Genomic DNA, 24,422 nt, shown 5'->3' with positions numbered 1-24,422 from the left:
AGACTGTGTGTAGGTGTCCAAACTTTTTTCAAAGAGGGCCAGATTTGATGAAGTGAAGGGCCGTGAGGGCCAACCAAAGTTGTTAACCTTTTTTTAGGATTGAAGTTGTTGAGGTTTTTTTTTTAGGATTTTACCCCAGGAAATAAACTGCCAGAGGGGCCAGATTATGATTAGGCCCCAAAACGGACTTTGGACATGCCTGGTATATTGCAATCTGATGTAAGAAAGCACTGTTTCTGTAGCAGGTGTAGAAATATGAAAATGGTAGTTACTTAGAACAGCCCTTGCTATTTTACATTCTATTGAGTTGGTAGTGGTCTCAGCCTCCTCTCAAAGCTTTCTCAAAGGACATAAATACACATTCCCCTAGTGCAGGGTTGGCTTACCACTGTCGGTAAGCCAGCCCTGTTGTTGTTGTTGTTGTTGTTAAGACTCCAACCTCGATTAGCCCCAACCACTATGGAAAGGGATTATGGGAACTGGGGTCCAACAACATCTAGAGGGCCACAGATTAGCCAGTCACACCCTATAGAAACAGATAGATTTGAAATAGGATTGGTTTGTTTTCTACTGTTCCCTAGTGAAAAGAAGAGGGGTTGTGTTATTTCCTTCTTTGTGCATTACTTTCCCTCCTGGGATTCTACTGAGGGAGGCATCAAGAGCAGACTGACTCATGTTCCCCCATTCTTCCCTCTCCTCATTATGAGGTAAGAAATCCTATGGTTATCTGAGCACAGGATCTTCCATGCCCTGAAAGATCAAACCCTCTTCAATGCTTTACAATGAAGGTGGATAATAAATTCTCAGCTTTTCTCTATGGCTTGTGCCCATGATATTTACAGAGTGATTGGTCTTATTTTGTATTACCTCTTATGCATTACATATTTAAGCAGAGTGCTGAAAACTGGTTCTGCCTTTTCAGAGTTATGGCCCTGCCCCAGACTGCTGTAGAAACATTAGATGCTAAGAAGACAAGTAGGGTCCTTCCTAGTTCAAACCAAAAGTGGATTTGGTGAGTGTATCACTCTGCTTCCAGCAACGTTCAGAAAAACGTATCTGGGAAATTCATAAAAATGGTTTGATATGGAGACAGCCATGTCCTGCTGTCTGTCCTTAGCATTTAAGTATCAGAGGTATGACATCTCTTAATGTCTTTTTGAAGGTATTCTGGCTAATATATATTGATAGTCTTCTCCTCATTTTGAAATATCTAAGCATTTGCTCATCTCCACATTTTGCAACTATCCATGCCATAAAAGTTAATTGTGCAGCCTGTGAAAAATAATTGCTTCCTGCCAAAACAAAGCAGCCCTTTCAGAAAATAATAGAGAAGATGCAAATCCCCTACAAGTCCGCACAGTGATGAAAACAGACTCCACCCTTCAGACAGGTTGACCACACCTGGCAGTGTGGCTCAGCAGGAAGCAGCATCCTGAATACATGGCAACTCAGGGCCTGTTTCCTAATACCTAATGAGAAGTTAGCAACGCACATAAACAGCAGCAATGGCTGGATTTATGAAAGATCAGTAATTCAGTAATGACTGGTTATATATATATATATATATATATATATATATATATATATCTCACACAAAGAGGGAAAGTCGGTGGTGACAGTGCTAGAATTGGAAATACGTTTGGAATTGTTGAAGAGGAAGCCAGGTGACATAAACAGGAGGCTGGGGAAAAGATCACAAAGAGATGCATGAAGTGTTTCCCCACCCAGCTCACTCTCAGAAGCCTGAAGCACTCACCAACATTTCAGATGCAAAGAAGAAAGCCTGCCTGTAGGAGCCAGAAGGAAATTAATGTCTGCAGGAGGACAGCTGGAAGCTTAGATGCCTCAAGGAGTTGCCTCTTGCTTGCTGCCTCATTGGAGGATTCACCATTGCTGGACTCGAGGGTTTCCTTGTCTCCTTGGAGACGTTCAGTACATGCGTAGGTGTTAACAGTGGGAACAGTGAAGACTTCATTAATGTAAAACAAGAAAGAAATAGTCCCTGTGCAAGATGCCTACACGGAAGGAGGAGAGTGAGGCATCCACACTTCCTTCTGCATATGTTCACCGAAATGTTTAGCAAACGCAGATTACACTGCATTCTTGAATTAAATGAAGGGCATCTTTAGTTCTACAAGTCAGGAGGCATGAACCCTCAGAAAGCTAGAAAGATATGGTGACAAGGCAGGGGAATCTTATAAAGCAAGTCACAGTTGCAGCTGGTGGTACTTAGCAGAGGCCCAGAATACTACGCATCCATTTCTACTCTTGAGGCCTCATCTGGAGGGACCCCTTGGAAATCTAAATATGGAAGTTTTCCAACATGGGAAGAACATTCAGCTGACATACAAGCAGCATTTCAGTTCTGATACCTGGAAATATAAGTGATTCAGCAGTAAGACCTCAATGGATGGAAGTCTAATAATATATAGTTGGTATATTTAATTGTTGGAATGCTAAACTGAAGATAGATAGATAGATAGATAGATAGATAGATATTTCTGGTTCACTTTTGGGAATAACATAACACTATCCTTGGTACTCATGCTCTCCTCCATATGGCAGAAAGGGAAGCTTTGAGTCTCCTAGATGATAGTTTACTAAAGGAGAAAGACTTTTGAGCAATACAGTTATCAGTGTGAAGCTGGCTCCATTTGGTACCTCAATCAACTAGGGCTGCAATCTTAACTGTACTTACCCGGGAGTAAGTGCCATTGAAATCAAAAGGGCTTACCTCTGAGTAAACTACCAGATTGAACATTCTCCGAGTGCAAGCACGAGGGCTATTGCGTTAGCATAAGGGCGAGAATAATAGTTGCACAATATGAAATCCAATGCAACAGTTGTGCTAGTGGGAGATAGGGTTGCAATAGGAGGTCTCAGAGCTACAGCAATCTGTTGTGTAACCACCTATGAGGACCATGCTGGCTTCATGAGCCTTCCCTTCTGCAAGCTATTCCGCTAACACAACCAGTACACTACTAAGGAACTTCAACTTAGCGCTTCATTGATTTTCTCAAAATGTGATATTGCTTTCTATCTGTTCTAGCAAAAGAACCCCACATGTTGGTCAAAACCGTTTTTTTGTTGTTTTTTTGTTTTTTATGTCCCCAGAAGAGTTAGCCTTGCAAGAAATGCCTCATTTCTCAACTGATAGTGACTGTTAAGTTGAGACTCTGAGGCGGAGAAAACTTACGGCCATCTTTATTGTATTCATGGGGTCTTCTCACATGAGTATGTGTCAGGATCCGTGTGAGTATATACCTCACAGAAGGTTACCACAAGAGATCTTTTTCTGCATTAGGAAAGGGTGTTTATAAGCAAATGAGAAGGAAACAGCTTCAAGATATAATGCATAGCCCAAATTAGGAAAGAATCACACAAAGAAACTTGAGCTAAAGGAAAAAGAAAACCCAAGAAATATTAAAGAAGTGGGGAGGGGGTCCAGCTTTGCTTCATTTCTAAAGTGTGAGTTGCTGGGGTTAAACTTGCCTTTAACTTGCTTGGAAGACCTCATGGCCACTCTAGTTGTGGGCTAGTTGCGGCTACATTTTGGCAACAGAAAGGTACTTTGCACATGTTCCAAGGCCACACTCAGTTATTAATTCATAAGATCTAGCTTGGATCAAGAGTCAGTGAACATAGGATCAAATTAAGCCCCAGGGGACTCCCCAAAAGCAGGCAGAAAGAACAATTGAAGTTGGCAGCAACTTAGTGGAACAGAGAGAAAAAAACCACATTAACCTTTCCCTCATATTGAATTTCGAGTTATAGAAAACGCTGGGGAGAAAGTCCTACTAGTAACAATCAGCACAATAAAGTCCTTACTGTCAAACCATGCAGTCTGTTCAGTGGCTCAGAGTAGCCCTCACTAGTCCTCTAATTTCATCTGAGCCTTTCCCCCTTCACTCCTAACCTGAGATCAAAACTGCTTGCCCTGCAATTCTAAAGGCTAATCAACAGTCATCACTCCTCTGGAGCCAGAGAAGAAAAGAGAGGATCACTGAAAAGAAAGCAAGATGGCTAGCATAGTAGGAGAAGTGCTTGCCTTTCTTTCTTTCTCACCTCTTCTAAGCCATTTCAAGACTATTTGGAGTGCCTTTGTGAAATTAGCTTGCTGATCTCCATTCAACGTCAATGGATACCAGCCCTTGTAATACTGGCACTTGTAGTCTAATCCAGTCTGACAAATGCTGCTTGAGAGAGAAGCACAGAACTAAGCAAGTCCTATATCTTTGTTAGTATGTAGAAACAACAGTCAGTATGCTACAGGGATGCCAGTAGGATTTTCTGGGCCCAGGACACTGCACGGACACTGGGCACAACATCTGCAGGTGTTTCATTTATATGTATAGGTGCCATTTTTTTGGGGGGGGGGTGTTATTAAGATTTAAATAGAAATATAATACTTTACACCATAGTGGGGAAGACTGTGAATAGGTCAGATGACTTCTTACTCCTGTTTGGATCTCTTTGCTTTGGCAAGCATAAAGCAGGGGTGGGAAACTGGTTTTATATATATAATGATGTCTGGCAGACAGAATGTTAACTGATGAAAATTTTTCGTCTTGCTAGGCAAGCCCATAGGAAAATTCGTCTTGCGAGTCAGCCTTTTGTTAGCGAATGCCTTTCGTCTAGCGAGTTTTTCGTCTAGTGAGGTACCACTGTAGTGGCCACTAGACTCCCTGGAAAACACCCTGATGTTGGGAGGGATTGAGGGCACAAGGAGAAGGGGACGACAGAGGACGAGATGGTTGGACGATGTTCTTGAAGCTAACATGAGCCTGACCAAACTGCGGCAGGCAGTGGAAGACAGGAGTGCCTGGCATGCTCTGGTCCATGAGATCACGAAGAGTTGGACACGACTAAATGACTAAACAACAAAGGCAAAATTACTATATTCTACCTCCATCACCAGGATGTATGTTTCTGAATACCAGTTGTTGGGAAACACAAGTGTTACACTTCGGGTCCTGCTTGTGGGCTTCTCGTATCTGGTTTGCCACTGTATGGGTGCTGGATTAGACAGCGTGATCCAGAAGAGCTCTTAAGCCTTTATCTTAATGTTTTAATGTTTACAAATTTTAGTATGAAACTAATCCCAAATCAGAAAGAACATGAACTCTCAGCTTTGCTACCACCTCATGCATTTGGGTGGTCATGTTACTGCCCAGCTATGTTATCAACTGCACACGTTATGAGCTAGCATTATACAACCCCTTTCAAGATGCAAGCAGTAACTTCTAATAACTTTTGATGCAGCAAACAGGATGGCATGCTCATAAAGTATTGAGCACACAAAATAGCAAATTTAAAAGTAAGCACATGTGCCGAGATACCAAAATCTGCAATGTAAGAAATGACCTTCCAATACACAGGATCTCAGCTTTCCTACCTTATTTATAGATATTCTCTTCACCTAATACGTATTCCCATTAATATTTCCTTCAAACACACAAAAAGAGGAGGACTGTAGCTCAATGGTAGAACACTTCCTTCCACACAGAAGGTTCTATTCCTGGTGGCTCTGGGTAGGGCTGAGAAGGTTCTCTCTGGAACACCTAAAGAGCTGCTGTCAATCAGAGTAGACAACATTGAGCTAGATGGACCAAAAGTCTGACTCAGTAGACGGTAGCTCCCTATGTTCTCCATAATCAGTGCTCTATAATAAAAGCATGGAAGTGGGGGGGGAATAGGGTGCAACTAGTGTGAGGGCAACTCTTTCCTATTCCGTTAGTTCCATTTAGCAACTGGCATAAAGCAGTAGAAGAAGAAAGTTTCTGGAGAGAAGCTGGGCTGTGGATGGGACTAAGGGGAGAGGTGGGGAGGAAGATATGACAGAGGTTTATAAAAAGTGGACAAAGCAGTGTTTCCCCATCCAAAATTAGAGCTTGGGATCATCTGATGGAACTAATAAGCATGAGATTCAGAGCAGAAATATACTACCACAACAGATAGTGATGGCTCCTGCATAGCTTTAGATGCTCCATGGACCTTCCGTCTGCTCTGGCTGTGCTCTTTATATGTCCCTGATATGTTGCTGAGAAAACAGTACCGTGACACAATGACAGGCAAGAAGTTGGGTGACACATGGAGACTAGGCAGACTAGAGCCTACACTAAATATGTAGTGATGCTCCTTGAAACACTAGAGAAGGTTCCTCATGAAAGCCAACACAAGTGCTTTCAGAATGACGAGGCTTCTTTTCTCCCATCTCAGCACAGATCCTCCAACGTTTGCTTAGAGACTTCTGGTCTACAGGTCCCACTACAAGTCTACTTACCCAGGCATATGACAGCTGAAAAACACTGTTCCTGGCAACATAGAGATCACTGGTTGAGAAGAACTTACTTCTTTTTTGTTTGTTTTCAAATGTTTTAAACCTGCCACCCGAGGCTCCTTCAGGAGGAAGGGTGGAATATAAATCAAATGAGAAGTCATGATGTTCCCACGCAGGAAATAAGTTCCTCATGCATATTTTTATTGGTGACATATTGACACACTGGGCATAAAGACCGTGAAGCTGATAGTATACTCATACAGGTGCATATACACCTTGAGTATAGCTATGCAGCTCGTCGCTTCATATCAGAAATAGTATTATAGAAATAGGAGAAATTGCAAAAAGACCACAAATATATTAGGAATATAAAGCAGCAGCCATACAAAGAAAGGTTAGGGACAACACACACACACACGATTTTGCTAGTATTTAACCTGAATGTGTACATGGAGAGAGCTCACTGTCATTTCTGCATTCATGTAGGTGGCTTTTACAGCACTAAATGGTTAAAAAGAAAAGCTGGTTTACATGTATGAACTGGTCTACAATGTCTGAAATCTTAAACTGCCAGAGGCTGGTAGATGGATGGGAAGGAAAGTACCATGTGCTATTAAAACCCCTTGAAGCATTTGTGCATAGCTATAAATGGATTACGGGATGCGGGTGGTGCTGTAGGTTAAACCACAGAGCCTAGGGCTTGCTGATCAGAAGGTCGGTGGTTCGAATCCCTATGACGGGGTGAGCTCCCGTTGCTTGGTCCCACCTCCTGCCCACCTAGCAGTTCGAAAGCACGTCAAAGTGCAAGTAGATAAATAGGTACCGCCTGGCTCTGTTCCCCACTGCTGTATACATAGCTGTCAACCCTCCCTGCTGGTTCCCAATGCTATAATAAGGGAATTTCCCACAAAAAAGGGAAAGATTGACAGCTATGCTCAGAGCACCTTTTGAGCTTTCTAAATTGTCCCAAGCCCACTTCCAGCATGCAAGACACTGAAACGGCAGAATTTTCCCTTTCCTTGTCCTGCTCCATGTTTTTGTGTGTGTGTGTGTGTGTGTGTGAACCTAATCCAGATCCCCGGAAGAGAGTATGACCTTTAACCTAGATAACAGAACAGAAGTACAGCAGCCAGTCACTTAATATTATAGACAAGGTGATCTAATGCATCCATTGAAACTGACGGGCAATTCTAAGAGACCAGGAGAGATTTTGAAAGCAAGTCCATCTATTAAATTTGTACCTGCCCACCCAACGTGAAATTCCTTTCATGTGCCTGTCAGTTCTTTGTAATTCAGTGAAATCAACTAAAATATACAACAGGACTTGCGTCTCTCATTCATATATATATATATATATATATATATATATATATATATATATATATATATGTTTTCTTTCTTGAAAGTAATTTAGTTCACAGGGTTTTTTTCCTCACAAAAAAACTACTTAACATTCTCCTGAACTATCATTAAGGAACAGTGCACTGTACACAATGAGATTCACAAGAACAGTGTTAAAAAAGAAAGGGGCGCCTGTAATAGATTTAACATGGTTGCAAACTCCACACGCTCACTGCAAACACTTAGCAGCCGATAGGGGTGATAGCATAACTGCGCTGTCAATATTTTGCTCCAAAGTCAGCATCCATCCCTCCACAAGATTGCAAGTACTTCTCATTTAGGCAAGCACCTAGCTGATGTGTTAAAAGGAAAAGCAAACGACATTTTCCATGGAGGTGGAGAAGTAAGCATAATTATAATAAATCCAATCTAAGTCCCATGCGGTTGGCATTCCACTGATAGGATATACAAAGGAACAGATTAATTTTCGGCTGGGAACCGTTTGAGTTTTCAGAAAGTTGAAGGCACAGAACACACAAAACTGTTGACTCACTTTAAGCTTCCTCCTCTCCCCCCCCCCATTTAAAATGATACACAATTTCCCCTTATTAAAACTGGGAGAAAAACAATGCTCTTATTATTTTCCATGTATTTTTTATTAAGCCACAAAGAAAACAAGAATTTGGCCACATGTTTATTTGCTTGAGCTACTCCCTTTCCCTTCTGATAAATAATCAAGCCGGCCATCCAGAAAAAACAAAACCAGTGAGCTGGGAAATCTGATGGTCATCCAATAGACTGAGATACCAAGAAAGGCAGCAGACCACTTTTCCCACAGTGGGTTTTGCTGGCCTGCACCTACACTGACATCTGAGTAAATAACTTTAGTCACTCTTTCCATCTTCCCTATGCAGTTAATCTTGCTGTTAAACAAATTGTCCCCAAGGCAGCTGCAAAATATTGTTGTTTTCCCCACTGCATACTTTGGAATATTGCAAAAAATAGTTTTTCCACAAGCATGCATATTCTTAAAATGTTTGTGGCACATGCATTTGGTCAAATATATATGTTTCTGTTCTTAAAAGTCTCAACAAGGAACAGACCTCATAGAGGTTTTTGTTTTCCCCCCCCCCAAGAGCCTCTCTGAGGATGCTTATTCACACTATGCATTCTTCATGCCCTCTTGTGCTTCATGGATATGACAACGACTGCTTCAAGTGATTGGGAAAGAAAGTTAAGATATCCGTGTTGGTGGACTTTCCTGGACACAGTACAAATTCCAAACAAACAATGCACCCCCCAAAAAAACCTACACAATTTATTAAGCCACGTGAACAAAAAGGAGAGGCACAGAACACGTGTCACAGGACTAGCTACAGATATTAAGCAGCATTACCTCTCGATTGAGCCAGGTTACAGACCCTGAAAATCTGAAGAAAAATCCCTGACATTAAAGTTTACAACAATTTTTAAACACGAGTCTGCTCTCTTTCTCTTCCCTCAAATCTTCCTGTAGCACTAGAAGTCTAGACAGCAGTCATACCAAAGAGATAACACCCATGCTCATCTCAGCAGCCTGATTTTTCTTTATCGTTCGATTTGTTCAAATATTAACAAACGGAAAGACAACCACAAGGGAAAGGCAACACAGACCCTCATCAAACTCCCTCCTGCCCCTCCCTTTTCTTGCTGCCATTCCTTCTAAACTTAAGCCAGTAACAGGACAACACACAGACAACACACATCACAAACTTACACACGCTGTAAGTGAAAGCCAGCCCTCCTCAAACAATAGTCAACACAGGACTTCTCGAGAAATACATTTGAAAAACAGAGCACCCCAAAGGAGGGGGGGAGGACGAGTTAGCAGAAGGCAGCTCCCATTTCGTCTTGTTTTCCTGCCCAACAAGGCAGTAAACAACGTGAATCATCTTATGTTGCTCTAAAGCCTCAGCAATTAAATTTTCCTAGAGCAAAAGAATGCCTCTGCAAGCGAGATAGCAAGTTAAAAGTTCAGCATAGCTACATGTTGTACACCCCCCCCCCCCAGCATTTAAATAGAGAATATGGAGAGTTTAACAGAGCACTCTTACTGTCTGTCTCTAGTTTGCCGTCTCCTTGCTGAAGATGTATTCTGGCTGTTTCTCTGAAGCAGGGGGTTGAAGAATGGTAAAAAGATGTTTGAATAAACAGGAAGTGCTGTGCAGCTGAAGCACACACTGAAGGGAAAACACACTGGAGCACTGCCCTTTGTAGGCAACAACGGGAGGCTTGCCTCCACAGTAGCAACGTCTGCTTTTATGAAATGACAAAGAAACCACAAGAATTTAAGCAATTTCCCCCCCATCTGCAAAGCTGATAGATCAGCTGGAGCTTGCAGGTAATTTCAAAGTTGTGTTTAACACTCCAAAAAAATTATATTAATTCTACCCTATTAAAGCAGCTGGCTGATGTGCAGAAATCTCATATATATATATATATATATATATATATATATACACACACACACACACACACACACAATGAAACAGCAGCAAATGCATTTTAGCTATGCAGCTAGGCAAATTCTTTATTTGTACATAGTTTTGGAAAGCTTGTTTTTCGCACTCTTTGTGGTACTCACACACTTATGTCAATAAATGTCTGTTAAGGTTGGCCAGACTTCACAGCAATTATTCAAATTCCTTCATAACACGCCCCCCAACCCATTTAAAATAAATTAGACTTTTGAATCTCAGGAGTGTGCATTCAATATGTTCCAGCAGATGCATTCTCTTTCTTGGTTTCCTTTCAATCACTAAAACAAAGTTCCTATTTAAGTCCAGATGACTAAGTAAACTCTCTTCCCTTCAACACCACCAGCCCGCTTCCCCCTCCCTCATCCTTAATTATCAAAAGTCCTGTCTTTTGACATAAGGGGGGGAACACAGAAATACTGTCAAGGAAAGTATACTGGGTTTGGTATTTTGAAAGCAGTTTGCAAAGAGACGAACAGCAGAACCATATTCAGCAAGTCATTTTTCTAAACGGAAAAAAAAGACAGGGAGGGAAAGAACAGGAACACACACACACACACCCCGGACTTTTTAAGAAAATGTATTGCTGTTGTGGCAATGTGCTACAACCACTGATATTTGTTATTTAGCACGAACTCTCGGACTGTCTGTCAGTCTGGGTGCTGATGCTCAGCTAAAATAACTCATTGGGAGCTGTCAATGGGATGTTTACACAGGACGCAATCTTTTCTTCATACAAGGGGATTCCCCCCCCCCCCTTTTTACACTGGAATTCATCTTCTTTTGATCTCACATTCAAAGCAACAGCAGCTTGATAGACATGCAAGTCTGAAAGCAAATCCAGACGCTGAAGATAAACCGCCAGAGTATGACAGGCAGGAGCATCTAAAGCTTATAAAAATGAAGAGAACAGCATGTCGTCTGAGTATTACAATAGCAGAAATCAAGAGACATATTAGGTGGAACTGATCAGCCACAAAAACTGTTCAAAAGGCAGATTATAGAAACAGAAAGACTAGGCAAAGTGGTGGTGGGAGGAGAGAGAGAGAGAGAATGGGAAAGATCTGCTTTAAAGAGGCCTCACCTTCTCTCTAAGCACTACAAGCTTTCTGCTCCTGGCATGCAAAGTGGAGGAAATTGAGGGTTTCTTGTAAAAAGCCTTTACTAACTCAGCAGTTCTCACCTTTAGCTCACCAGTTAATCTTTTAATTAGGCTTCTCAATTATGTAGGCCAAACATTTTTTTATTATTATTAATTTTCTTCTTCTTTAAATGCACAGTATGTGTGTTGCTTCTCTTTCCTGCTGTAGATGTTATGGATTAGTTTATCCGTAGAAACTTAGGCTGAGATCCGATACACAGTTAAGCACGCTTTAGTGCCCACTGATTCTAGTGGGACTTAAGGCACCGTTAAATATCTCTGGATTGCACCCCTTATACGGTGGCCATAATGAGGCTGTAGTACTCATTAATTGTGAAATCGCTTGGAAATGCCACCCATTTATGTTTCCAGGCCCTTAAGAGCACCACTTCTTCAAAATTGGTTGGCAATCTGATTAGCTGCTGGGTTCTCTCTCTACATTGTTAAAAGACTCTACTTTGTTATTGGATATTACTTAAATTGGACTATCCCCGAGACAGTTAAATACCAGAGGAGAAAATGCTTATGTGGAAATGATCACTAAAACTTTCTTGAGGAAAATCCATACATTTTTAATTCCTCCCCCTTCTGTATAAGCCTCTTACTTTAATTGAAGTTGCTGAATATAATGAAAAAGTAATTCTCAAACAATTTTGTACTTAGAGATGTTTGTTAACAAACACCGAATGAGCAGGCAGTGTTAGGTTAAAGGGCAGCAGAATTCCACATTATAATTTAGCCTGTGGTTATTTCTGATTAAGAACACCCTCCGGGACAGCAAAGGAAGATCTTCTTTTGCAGCAGGCATAGTTTTTAAAATTAGCCTCTTCTGCATAATAAACCAACAGGAAAACAGTGGATTTGAAGGTGCACTGAAACAATTTAAAGTGTTGCAATCAGTTACAATGTGCTTTCTGGGGTGGAAAACTATATGAACCAAAAGACAGGGCAAAACCAAACCTTTTTGAGCAGTTCACACCCCAATTGTAAATATTAAAAAGAAAAATGCATCCTGGATTCTAAAACTGTTATAAGAAAGTCACCTTCTGTCATGCTTACGTAGCTATCTAATGAGCTAAAGGCTGATTATTTATCTTTAAACTGTACTAGTTTAATCTTTTAAGGTCACCACTAATCTGCTTCAACCTTTTTTTTTTTTTAAAACAGCTTTCAAGACTTGCCGCTGGAACTCACTAAACCTGGGGGCTGAATGTCATTGGAAGCGAAGCCTTTACCTGAAGCAGCTAGCTGCGCAATGTAAACACTGAGCAAAAATTCTCCGGTAAATCAGAGGCAAACTACAAAGTCTGCATGCTGAGAACGCAGTCCATAACAAGGCTAATCTTACACCATTCCAAAGAAATAAATAATTATCATGATCACAATGCAAGGTGACCATCCTTATTTTCTCTAGCGTGTGACTGAGGTTAGATACTGTTCTTGGCAATAATCATTTTGCCTGAACCTCCAGTTGCATTTATAAAGAAGTGTACACAAAAGAGTGGTGACGAGGCTGTATTCCCAAGGAGGTTTGTTATTACTTTTATTTTTACCCTCAGCCGTCTTGTGGACTTGAATGTCACCATGGACCTTGAATGTGAAATAGCTTCAAGCTAATAGCTCTAATTGCTTGAAGATGTGCAGGCAGGTGAAACCTGATCTCCCCTGGCCACTGTAGAGACCAGAACAACACAAGAATGTTTACATAGTGGGTTGAGTTTAATAGACAGTAGAGCTGGGTTTCAGACAGCTAGCAAAAATGCAGCTAATAGGTGACCTCTTAAATGTAGCCCCCCCTCCCTCTAGTAAACAAAAGGCCATTTCCATTTATTAAAAAGGGAACATGCTAAATGCCAAGGTTATCTGCCTGTCTGGATGCAGCCCAGGTTAAGATGCACCTGATGTGAAACTTTATCTCAGTAAAACACAAAAGACGCCTAACATGTCAGGGCTCAGTGAGATTCAAAGTGATGTCACATTAATTGTGAACTGAACATTTTACAGAACTGGCCTTTCCAGATTGTCTAGAACAGGGGTAGCCAACGTTACAGCCTCCATATGTTGTTGGATTCCAGTCCCATAAGATCCACACAGTAGTGAGGGATAATGGTAGCTGAAGTCCAGCAACATCTGGTGGGCCAAGGGTTAGCCAAACCTGGATGGATGGATGGACAGACAAACAGACATATATATAGCACACAGCACAACTGGAAACATCTGTGGAAAACAATGAGCATATGAACACTGCTCTGTGGAATAATAATAATAATAATATTTATACCCTGCCACTCTGGATGGCTTACAGCATGTATAAAGCATAGTAAAATATCAAACATTAAAAACTTCCCAATACAGTGTGTATCTGAAGAAGTGTGCATGCACACGAAAGCTCATACCAAGAACAAACTTAGTTGGTCTCTAAGGTGCTACAGGAAGGATTTTATTTTATTTTTTATTTTGTTTTGAGTATGGCAGACCAACAGCTGTCTTCTAAAAGTTATGTAGTTCTTTATTACCTAGACATCTGAAGGTAAAGCGTTGTACAGAGAGGATGCCACTACTGAGAAGGCCCTCTGCCTGGTTCCCTGTAAGTTCACTTCTTGCAGTGAGGGAACCACTAGAAAACCCTCAGAGGAGGACTTCAGTGTCCAGGCTAAATGATCAGGGTGGAGATGCTGCTTCAGGTATACTGGGCTGAGGCCATTTAAGGCTTTAAAGTTTAGCACCAACACCTTGAACTGTGCTCAGAAACATACTGGGAGCCAGAGAAGATCCTTTAGGACCGGTGTTATGTGGTCTTGGCGGTAACTCCCAGTCACCAGTCTAGCTGCCGCATTCTGGATTAGTTGTCGTTTCCAAGTCACCTTCAAAGGTAGCTCCACGAAGAGCACATTGCAGTAGTCCAAGCGGGAGATAACTAGAGCATGCACCACTCTGGCGAGACAGTACACAGGCAGGTAGGATCTCAGCCTGCAGACCTGATGGAGCTGGTATACAGCTGCCCTGGACACAGAATTGACCTGTGCCTTCATGGACAGCTGTGAGTCAAAAATGACACCCCAGGCTGCGCACCTGGTCCTTTAGGGGCACCACTATCCCATTCAGGACTCGGAGTCCCCCCCCCCCCAAAAAAAAACATTACTTCTGTCTTGGCAGGATTCAACCTCAATCCTTTAGTCTCCAACCATCGTCTCCAACCATCTCCAGACACTCACACAGGGCATTCACTGCCCTCACTGATTCTGATTTAAAGGAGAGGTAAAGCTGGGTATCATCCATATACTGGTGAACACCTAGCCCAACCAACCTGATGATCTCTCCCAATAGCTTCATATAAATGTTGAAAAGCATGGGGGAGAGTCCTGAGGCACCCCACAAGTGAGAGCCCAGGGGTCTGAACACTCATCTCTCAATACCACTTTCTGGATAATGACCAAGGAAGAAGGAGCAGAACCACTATAAAGGAGTGCCCCCAGCTTCCAACCCTTCTAGCCGCTCCAGAAGGATACCACAGTATCAAAAGCCGCTGAGAGATCCAGCATAACTAGGAAACAGCTTTCACCTTTGTCCCTAGCCTACTGGGGATCATCGACCAGCGCGACCAAAGCAGTTTCAGTCCCATGATGACGCCTGAATCCCAATTGGAAGGAATCCAAATGGTCTGCATCCTCCAGGCGTGCCTGGAGTTGTTCAGCAACCGCCCGTTCAATCACCTTGCCCAGGAATGGAAGATTTGAGACTCTCCATTTTCATCTGACAAATGTTGGAGGGTATGTGATTTTGACATACAGGTTTGCCTCCATGATGTCTAGTTTGGCCTAAAGGACAGCAGAATCTGGGCTGCAGGAAAATAAAACCACTTTCCAAGAAGAAGCAGGGCACTAAAATGTATTTGTACAGGTCATTTCACAATCTGTATGACAGTAAACAAAACGGGGGTGGGGTGGGGTGGAGGAAGGTAGTTCAACTTCTGTCAGAGGTCAAAGCACAAAAGGTGTTTACCAAGAGGTGTAGTCCAGAAAGTAAACACTCTAGGTCAGCAATATACAAAGACTTAATAGCTTTGAATTTTTATTTTTTGCAAAATCCTAAAACATGCCTTACATGGCTTGAAACTTGCTGGGAGCTCTGCTATATGTTACAAATTTGTCGCACTTAACAAAAAGGAAAGGGAGACGTTTATAGGGATTGTGGGTTCTTGTTGAAAAACCAGAAAGGTCAGAAAGAACAGAGACACTGAAGAAAATGGAGGAAGGGGTTACTTCTAGCAAGGAAAACAAAGGTGGAATAGATCGTATAATAGGAGTTTAGCAACTGTACAAAAAATAAATAAATGAGGAAACGATGGCCTGAAATATTTTTAGATAAAACAGCAGTATCAGTGTAGAAAGTTAATCACCAACCAACCAGCCAGCCAACCAAAAGGAAATGAATAGTAAAAAAAGGAATCCTATGAATAAACAAAATCAAAACACGTTATTAAAAGAAATGTGCAGTTTTGCAATGGAATTACTACCCAGAAAATGGTGGGAAGATCTCACCTGCAACAAGAATTCATTACGTTGTTAACAAAGTTCCAAATGACGTTTTTATTGGAATATGCTAATATAAAAAAGGACATACACCTCAAACCTGTTCTGTGAAAATTGGCTTCCAAAATATTTGTTATTAAAAAAAGGGGTCGGGTAGTAAAACGGAAGTATTACTGAAGTCTGGTGAACAACAATAGCTCAGAAAACAAGCCATGAGGGGTAACTATTTTGCATCATCAAACACATGAAAAAAATAATTGCCAGTAATGGCTGGTTCCTTTTTCTTTTTCCGCCTCCCCCCACTCCCACCCTTCGCCCCGCTCCTTTTTGGCAACTGAAAGAGTTCGTCATTGAAAAAACAGTGTCAATTTAAAGATTTAGTATAAACTAGCTCAAGCCTGTGGGAGGAACACTAAGTGGAAAAAGTAAACACGGTTCTCCCAAGTAGTTCCTTTCTAAGCTATACACACAGACTGTGCCTGGTACCACAGGCTGCCCTGCACATTGAGGAGGTCAGCTAAGCTATGCTAAACTGACAGGTTCCGTTTACAGCAGGGCTAGTACTTTGTTTGGATATACTGGCCTTGGTCACCGCCAGCTTAACAACAGATGGCTAGAAAACTTTCATTATGTTGCACAGGGCTGAGCTGCAAACAATCACAGAAAAACTGTGAAAACTTTTAACTCCCTCCCAGCCGACTAGGAAATGGTTGGCAAGCGCAATGAGTGGAAAAGGCAGGGACGTAGAGGGGAGGGGAGGGGCACACGTTTCTTATTAAACCTGGCAAAAAAGAGAGGCAGCAGCGTGCGCTTTTCAATTAATTACAGTGAGATGTAATGATTAATCACATTTGTACATGATCCACTGGATGCGCCCTAACAGAGGCAGCACACAAGTGTAAGCTTCCCAAAGGAGTCGTCCAAACAGCAGCTAACCTGCCATGATAAGCCCTTTGGTAAATGGGGAAAAGGAGGGAACCAGGGCAATTCTTTTTGCAACATTCAGATCAAGAACAGAGGAACCAAGCAGCCTCCTCTGCTTGACCCATACAAGCAACAACCCCCCACCTTTTTTAGGTTAGGTCGGAGTTAGAAAATAACTCTGCTCACATGTCTCTTATTTATTTCTCTTTCACGATTCCTCCAAGGAGCTCAGGTGACATGCATGAAGGTTGTATTTTACAGACTATTTTTCTCACAACTATACATGAGGCGGAGAGGGCGGTTAGACCAATGCCATCAAAGCTTCATAGCTGAGGAAGGATCTGAACCCACATCTCCCTGGTCCAACAACGAACAACTACACCACATTGAAACTTATGAGCTGTTTACACCTCATCAGCTTCTCAGTGCCAAACATCAACGGCAGATCCCTGTTGTGTTTTTTGTGGGGGTTTTTTTGGTCTTTTCTGCTTTCAGGGCTGTTACCTTGAGAGTATTTGCAATGTGACAACGTCAAATCTATCCAGGGCATCATTCTGGACGTAAGTTGTGTTGACAGATTATGTTCATATATCTTAACCTTAGGCTTCCCTGCAAGGAGATCTTTGAAAGAAGGTTGTTCGCCTCTGCAAAAGATCCCACTAGCACAGTGCTGTCATGTGAAGGTAAGAGAAGTATGCCAAATAATCTAACACCCAGATTTAAATATGATTTAACCAAATCTATATATAATTTAAATATTCATTACTTTGATTTGATTCATATGCACCCTAATATTATCTAATGCTCCAAGGTGGGTTATAAATGCACCTTGTGAGGTTTTATTCAATTGGCAATCTTATATATGTCTCATCACAGGCAACACGTTCTTCTGTATTATTCAAGAAAAGAACAAATCTGTTTTTCCACAAATGTATTTTAGAAGCGACTCTTTCCTGTTATTGAAAGAAAATTGTGTTTATTACTCCTTTAGCATAGTGTAAACTCATAAACGTCAACAGAGAGTACAAGGAAAACTGTCAACTAAATATTGTTTCCTTCATGAGCTGCTCTTCCAAGTCAATTACGCCTTTCAACTTCTGGGGCATTGTATGATAAACTGGCAGTAAAAATCATTCACATTAATATACCATGGTGCCTTGCCTGCAAAAGGTAATTAAAGAAGTAAATGACTCATAAGAATAGACATATTAGCTGCAAAATGAAAGGCAACTGAGCTGCCACATGAAAATATGTACCATTAAGATACTGCATTTTCATATTCCTGTAATCAGCTTCAGTAGACTAATGCTTATTTAATCCAGTTCTGCGCTAAGTCCATCAACAACTGTTTTTTGCTGTTTTCTCCTTGACTGAACATTATGTGTGCAGGTTTGGAATAAATACTGCAATGAGATTTTTGCATACTCAATTGAAGGACTGGTTTTTACATTATTTTTTAAAAATGAAACTATTTCATCCCCTCTCTATCACATCCTCTTTACACATGCGGAGGAAAGTATAACACAGAAGGTTACCACAAACACATTTTGTCACCAGAGAGGATTCTTCCACATCACAACCCAGAATCAAGATATTCTGATTCTTAATACTATTATAGCACAGAAGAAAGATTAGCCACCCTTTCTTTTTACCAATTCTATCCCCCGATTTATGAAGCACTCCATTGTGTTAACAAGTCCTTTCATTATAGCTAGAAAAATAAGAACAATGTACTATAACGCATTGTTCAAACTCACACCTGAGATGCTGTTGGGAAATAAAATATATATTATACAACAAAATTCTGAAGGTAGGTGTAAGAAGAATGGGTGGATGATGTAATAAGACAGGGTGAAGGATCTTCCACCAACTTGCTAGGGCAATCCTATTCATTCTTAAGGCAGCATGGGCCAGGATAGTGCTGCATGTATAAAACTATGAATTAGTTCTGGTTCATAATTAGCTCTGTCTGTCACTTGCCTTGCCATTTTTGCTGCCAATTTTTAATTGTGTTTCCATCTTTTCAGGCTCAATGTAAAAATAAGAAAATAAGAAAATTAATCCACGTCAATGCTTACAGGCACATTAAGAGAGTACCCCAATTTAATTGGCTTTAGCAGAACTGCAAAGCATGGTATAACACTTGGGGAAATGGTAGCACTTAGCATGAAGGTGATGAATTGCCCAAACATTGCAACTGAATTTATACCTAAAGCCCAAACGAGGCCCGTCACACCTCTTTGCATCCGACTCTGTTTCCAGCCCCAATTCTACATCTATGGGCTGTAACTGGCAGACAGAAAGTGTGGGGCAGACCCAGGCTCTGGTGACAGCAGCATGGGAAACAAATAGAGACATCTGCCATCCTCAGCAGTGCAGCTTTTAACAATACTGGCACTGATGGAAAGGAAATATGTGTCCATGCTTTTATTTCATCACCAACCCATCTTTCCTCCAAGGAACTCAAGATGGCCTAAATGCTTCTCCCACTCTCATTTTAGCATTGTCACAACTATCTAAGGTAGATTTGACTGTGTGTGATGGACACTGGCTTAGTCACCCTGTGAGCTTCATGGCTGAATGGGGAATTTGAACCCTGGTCTCCCAGGTCCTTTTTTGGCACTGTAACCATTATACAGTAATGCATTAGGCATGATAGTCCATGGTTTCAGCATGGACATATCTTTTTTGTGGGTAAAGGAATTTATCCCCACCAGTCTATCATAATAGCCATCTATAAAATTCACTTTCCTGGGTTCTTCCACATTGTATCATCATGCAACAATGAAGACAAGAAACAGAATTTGGAGGAGGCTCACACAAATAGGAACAACTGTGATTCTGAGTGGCTCCTACATAGCTCTATGGCACAAAGTAAATGGACAGAGAAACACATCAAGAATGTTGTAGAAGGCACAAAAAGTTTGACAAAGAGTGGATTTATCTCTCATTCCAACCAAGTCTCTCAGTATATATCATTACAGAACCTCATGTGAAGAAATGGTTGTCATTCACTTCCATGGGGAAAATAAGTTGCTATTTTGCAGACACTAATACAGTGCAAGTGAAATCAGCCACTGACATTAAGTGTCCAAACTTCCACTAAGAGGGATCTCAGGACAGGGTGCCATCAATATACTTGGGTGAGGAGCTGCATCTTATATATAGGGACAGTTCCCCAAGTAGGTTCTAATATTGTTTCTGATCTATTCAGCAAAGTGCTGATGTGAGACTCCTTTCCTAACATAGCAGGAGGGAAAGAAGAAGAATACACAAAATCTGAGACAGCAAAACTGGCAAACTGAGCTTTTAAGGGTCAAACAATAGATTGTAAGATTACCACCTTCTCATTAAACAATGATGTTAACCCTACGGCCTCTGTTAGCCTCTCCTAACAGATGGAAAACACCCATCTCTCAGGTAATCTAATTTAACCCCGTAACACACAAAAATGTGAGAATGTGTGTTTCGTTTGCAAGCAGGAAAGTGTTCTTTTCTTTCATATCAATGGCACAGTAATCATTTCTTCAGTTTCACTCCATAAACGCTAAGATCAATAGCAGTTGGCAGAACCATTGAGGAACTGTGATGTCTAAGGTTTTCAAACTTGCTTACTGTGAGAAATATAATTACATTGCTTTTTTTAAAACTATTTGAAATAACTCTACATAGAGAAAGGAGACTATGCCTTTACTGTGTTCAAATGTGTTAAGTTGTTATGTTACAAAATTAAAGGAATCCTAAGAATTCTATTGGCCTGAGATTTCTTTTCTTTTCTAAACAACCCTCTCCCCCCAAAATGGCAATTTTTGGATTTCCTTGAGGAAAACCATCAAGTTTAAATTATTTTCAAACTCATTTAAATGTACAGTATAATGCAAGCAAAATGACAGATAAAATTACACTATGCCAGTGATTAATCCTGTTCAGGATGAGCACAAGACACTACAAGACCTAAAAAACTGACTCAGCCCTAAGACCAATAACAGACATCAGTTGGAAACCGCCACTGTCTTCTCATTATTCTCAGAGTCTGAGGCAAAAAGTCGAATGAGATCTTCTCTAGAAATGTGACGTCGATATATGTGAATGCCCTATAATGCTCTGGAAGAGAACGTTCTCTGTTTAGCCCAGAGAAGAGAAGATTGAGGGGAAGGAGGACAGTGGTCTTCAAATATATGAAATATAGAGACAATGGAGCAGACTTCCTTTCTGTTGCTCCAGAGGGTGAAACTAGAACCAATGGGCAGCATCCAGCTCTTCAGAGCTTCTGTGCGTGCAACAAAACTTCCTCTCTGTAGGGGGACTGTCAGAACCATATTATGGGGCCACACAGAGGGGAAATGGAAATGCTGTTGCACCAGCAATATCCCACTGGCACAGCATTGGCCACAACCCATTGGATAGAAATTATTGTTTCATTGTGAATTGTATTTTTCATTTTATTTTTTATATAAACGATTTCAGAGTACTTGGTTGAATGGTATACAATGTTAATTAATTAATTAATGGTGGTGGTGGTGGTGGTGGTGGTGATGATAAAATAATGATGCCTGCTACTCCTTTAAAAGACTCCACACTGTGCATCTTGTTGCCCCATATATGCTTGGAACTGATGCCCAAAACACTTGTGTGAGCCTACCTCCCTTCAAATCATTTCTCAAACCACACCTTTCTCACAACCCCATAGTTTCCATGCCTTTGGGGGTGGGGAATGGCAACCAGGAAATAGGAGAGGAGGGGAGCAAATGAGCACATGGAGAGATTAGATGAGAATAGCAGGATGGTAAATTAATCAAGTAAGATGGGGAAACTAAGTTAAGGGTAGATGGAAAAGTAAAAATAAGGACTGGTAGAGGGGATGAGGGAGAGAGATCGGAGGAGATCGGAGAAGATGGTTTAAATTTTAGCATTGCAGAAGTAGGCAAGGCTTGGGTAGAGTGTTGAAAGGGAGGAGCCAACAGGAGAGGCCTTAGTAGAACATCAAAGGTAGAGAAGAGATACTGACGAGTCCTAGAGATGAGATTGCACAGGTATAGTGGTTCTGCTTGGTCAAGGAAACAATAAATGAAAAGGAGAAGTGGGAAAAGTCAGCCAACCTCGGTTCTCCAGAGGCATTCAGCTGCAAAAGAACATGAGCAAAAAATCAAATGGAGGCAGTGAGCCAGGGCTAAAGGTGGGAGGAGTAAATAGTATTATGTCCTTCTTGGTAAGGTACATTCATGTAATTGATGTTTAAGCAGATTTAAAAAAATAAAATCCTGTTCACCTAGAAATTTGGGGGCTGAAAATATATTGTTTACAGCAAGCATGAAATACTAGTTGTGAAGATATTTGTTTGTAGTTAATGCACTGTGTTTATTGTTTGCTGTTTGTCTCCATGGGTTCATTTGATAGGAAGAATAGGATAAAAATCAAATAAATTAAAAATATGTTTGGAGGGTGAGTAAATATTTCAAGAATTGAACATAGGGATGAAGTTAAGGTGACAACTGCAAAGTCTATAGAACCAACAGAAGCAGTAGAGGCGTTAGATGATTCAGAGAAGGCCACTGGATTGATGGACTGAAGGTCACAGAAGGAGCTGGAAGCAGCACATTGCAAGTATGGGCTGTGTGGAATATTGAAAGGGAGAAGGGAGTGACAATTCCACAGGAAATGGTCATATTCAGAACAGTTCTTGATGAAGACAATGTCAAGAGAGTGCCCAAGTCAGCATGTGGGAGAGTCCGTCCAGGGGTGAAGGCTGACGGAAGCAGCTTGATTCGAAGAAAATCAGTGTTGAAATAACCAAGGAGCAGGGTATCAGAGCTATCAGAGTAGACGAAAGTCAGTCAGGCACCAGGGTCTAAGATGAAGGTTGAGAGGAGCCAGGAAAAACAGAAACATAACAACAACAACAACAACAACAACAACAACAACAACAACAACATGTTGTTACCCCGCCCTCCCCGGCCGGAGCTGGGCTCAGAGCGGCTAACATCATATAAATAATGCAATATGCATGAAAACAAGCAATCAATTGATTAAAATGCATCCCAAAATTAATTCAAATAAATTAAATTAAAACTGAACAAATGACAATCCTCAGGTTAAAACTGAAAACGGTTAATACTCGTCAGGACAACTGTCTCCACTGATATTATAAGGACCTGTGAGTGGGCTGGGAAATCTCCTTCATGCTTCATGCTTGGGGCGCGGGATCTTCAGGGTGTGTTACTTGTAGACCGTAAGGTCCTCTGTGGGGCATACCAGGAGAGGCAGCCCCGTAGGTACGAGGGTCCTAGGCCCTATAGGGCTTTAAAGGTTAAAACCAGCACCTTAAACCTGATCCTGTACTCCACCGGGAGCCAGTGCAGCTGGTATAGCACTGGGTGAATATGATCCCACGGTGAAGACCCCGTAAGGAGTCTCGCAGCGGCATTCTGCACCTGCTGGAGTTTCTGGGTCAGTTTCAAGGGCAGCCCCACGTAGAGTGAATTACAATAATCAAGCCTGGAGGTGACCGCCGCATGGATCACAGTGGCGAGGTCAGGGCGAGAGAGGTAAGGGACCAAATGCTTAGCTTGGCGGAGATGAAAAAATGCCGCCTTTGTTACAGCTGTAACCTGCGCCCTCTATAGAAAGGGAGGCGTCGAAATTACACTCAAACTCTTGACGGAAGGCGCTGGCACTAGTTGCGCCCCCACAAGGGATGGGAATTGGACATTATATAGGACATATAAATGTAAAGGAACAGAAGAATGTAAGAAGAGTCTGCTGGATGGTCCGTCTAGTCCAGCATCCTATTCTCTCAATGGTCAATCAGATGCCTGTGGTAAGTACACAAGCACGACATGAGCACAAGAGCACTCTGCCCACCAGAAATTCTCAGCAACTGGTATTCAAAGGCAATTTGCCTTTGTCAGTGGAGGCGGAACATAGCCATCGTGGCTATTAGCTGTTGATAGTCTTATCCTCTATGAATTTGTTTAATTATCTTTAAAAGCCTTCCAAGTTAGTGGCCATCGTGGCTTCCTGTGGGAGCAAATTCTCAAATAACTCTACTGGGTTCATGTGATATGCAGAAGCCATGCTGGTTCTACTTCAGCAAGGTTTGCTCTTCTATATGCTTTGTCATTTTAGATTTAACAATAAAGATGTTGAGGTACCTGGCCTGCATTTTCCAGGATCCACGCTGTACCTCTTTTTAGAATCTGGTGTTAGACTGGCTGCTTTCTAGTCTAGAGGTATGAAGACTGGTCTTAGGGAAAATTACATATTTTTGTAAGAGGCCCACCAATTTCACATTGAGTTCTTCGTGAACTCTTGGGCGGATGCTGTCTGGACAATGATTTGTCAGTTTTTATTTGGCTATTAGACCTAGAAACCCACAAAATGAACTTTAAAAGGTAGAAAATGTCTCCCATACTTCTGATAGTATCCAAAATAAGGCACAAAACCAAGATTGTGCAAATAAGCTCTAGGCCAAGGATGTGGATTAGTAGTTTCCATCTTGGCTCATCGAAGATGCACACCCCACTAGTATGAAAACAAACAGGAAGGAGCCAGTCTGCCAACCGCATAAACTAGTCACATCTCTTCACAGAAGGCCACATCATACCGGTACATGGACTGGTATGTCTTGGCTATAGAGGTATGTGGTCTCTTCAAACAGCTGATAAAACCTTATAGAGAAACTCTTCCGA

At 41.5% G+C, this 24,422-nt stretch overlaps 1 protein-coding gene across 10 annotated transcripts in view; it reads right to left on the bottom strand.

Annotated features, from left to right (window-relative positions):
- Positions 1-24,422, bottom strand: part of FOXP1 (forkhead box P1) — a 533,089-nt gene that overhangs the window by 165,183 nt on the left and 343,484 nt on the right. The gene's annotated exons all lie outside the window — the stretch shown is intronic.

This window comes from Lacerta agilis, chromosome 2 (assembly GCF_009819535.1).
Source record: "Lacerta agilis isolate rLacAgi1 chromosome 2, rLacAgi1.pri, whole genome shotgun sequence".
Lineage (NCBI taxonomy): Eukaryota > Metazoa > Chordata > Lepidosauria > Squamata > Lacertidae > Lacerta > Lacerta agilis.
Note: the sequence above shows the minus strand (reverse complement) of the source record. Positions and strands in the feature narration are given on the sequence as shown.